We start from the raw sequence: 1,466 nt of genomic DNA on the forward strand, positions 1-1,466 counted from the left end.
CATTTTCTGTATGTTCTACCTCCCAGACCGCTAGGTGTGGCTGTCTGCTATGGTGGAGCCAGTGAAAAGTACATGAGTGTCGGGTAGGAGCTTCCTCAAAAGCGTTTTAGCACACAGCTGGCATACACTGTGCCCCTTCCTTCACCTGAGGTAAATGCAATGGCTGCAACCCTACTCCCTAAGACTGTCAAGAAGAACAAGGGCATAATCACTGGGATCACAGAGCAGAAAGCTGGAGGGAGTGTGAACACCTGATGAACTTGAGGAACCCCACGTCAGTTTGATTCCCCAGATCCAGAGTTGGCATACTTTTCTTCGACTGGCTTCCTCAGCCTCCATTTCACCCCTGCTTTCTGTTTAGAAAGTTTGAAAAGCTAAATACTTTATTTTGCAGAACCTCTTACAGACAGTCTGGGTGTGAATTCCGTTCTGAAACTCAAAAGTCCAGGTCTTTCTCTAGTGGCTCCTGCCTGACACAGCAGGATAGCAGGGACCAAAATTCCTGCAACAGGTTCCAGTGCTTGTTCTCTAGATTCAGAAGCAACTGCAAGCGAGTTCAGTTTCTCACTCTGACTTCTCAACCCCCGGGGTGACCATTCTCCAGGTCTACCGTATTCTGAGACTCCTTGGGCGGGGGGTGGTTAGTGTGGCTATGAGGGGATATCAGAAGTGGGAGATCTCTTTATGGGCCATGTCTGAATTGTTCCCATCTTGTTAACAGTGCCTTCTGTCCTTGTTTTTGCTGTTGTTGTTGTTGTTGTGTTGTTTTCTTTTGTTTTATTTTTGTTTTGAGAGCATGAGTGGGGGGCGGGGCAGAGAGAGGGGGAGGGAGACAATCCCAAGCAGGCTCTATGCTATCAGTGCAGAGCCCAACGCAGGACTTGACCTCACGAACCACGAGATCATGACCTGAGCCAAAATCAAGAGTGAGACGCTTAAGTGACTGAGCCACCCAGGTACCCCTGCCTTCTGCCCTTCTGATGACATGGTAAGAACAAAATTCCCTGAATAAAACCCTTTCCTGCTTTAGAACAGTTATTATTCCTTACTCTGACCTCTGGCTCAGAGAGGACTGGTGTTATAAATGTGATAAGTAAACTGGCATCTTACTTAGGCCACTGTTATTTTGGGCTTTGTGTCATTTGAAGCCAAACATAATTCGAATTCATAAGTCACCAGATCTTTAACCTGGAAAACATTTTTGCAAACCTAAAAGACAAAGACCTTTAATATTCGATACACGGCCCTTCTAAACCAAGTATATAGATGGAAGTTCAATTCAACAATCTCAATGTAACATTTGTGAGTTGGGCATGCTGATAGGCGCTGCACCTGTGAAGCATAAAACAACATATTTTACACTGTATATAATTTAACTATTGATCAAAGGCAACCTCAGAAATGGCCCATCCAAAAGCCTTCGTTTTTTTCTAAATTTAAACAGCACAATCTGTGGTTATGTTTCT

The sequence above is a fragment of the Lynx canadensis genome, chromosome A2, assembly GCF_007474595.2.
Source record: "Lynx canadensis isolate LIC74 chromosome A2, mLynCan4.pri.v2, whole genome shotgun sequence".
NCBI classification, from domain to species: Eukaryota; Metazoa; Chordata; class Mammalia; order Carnivora; family Felidae; genus Lynx; species Lynx canadensis.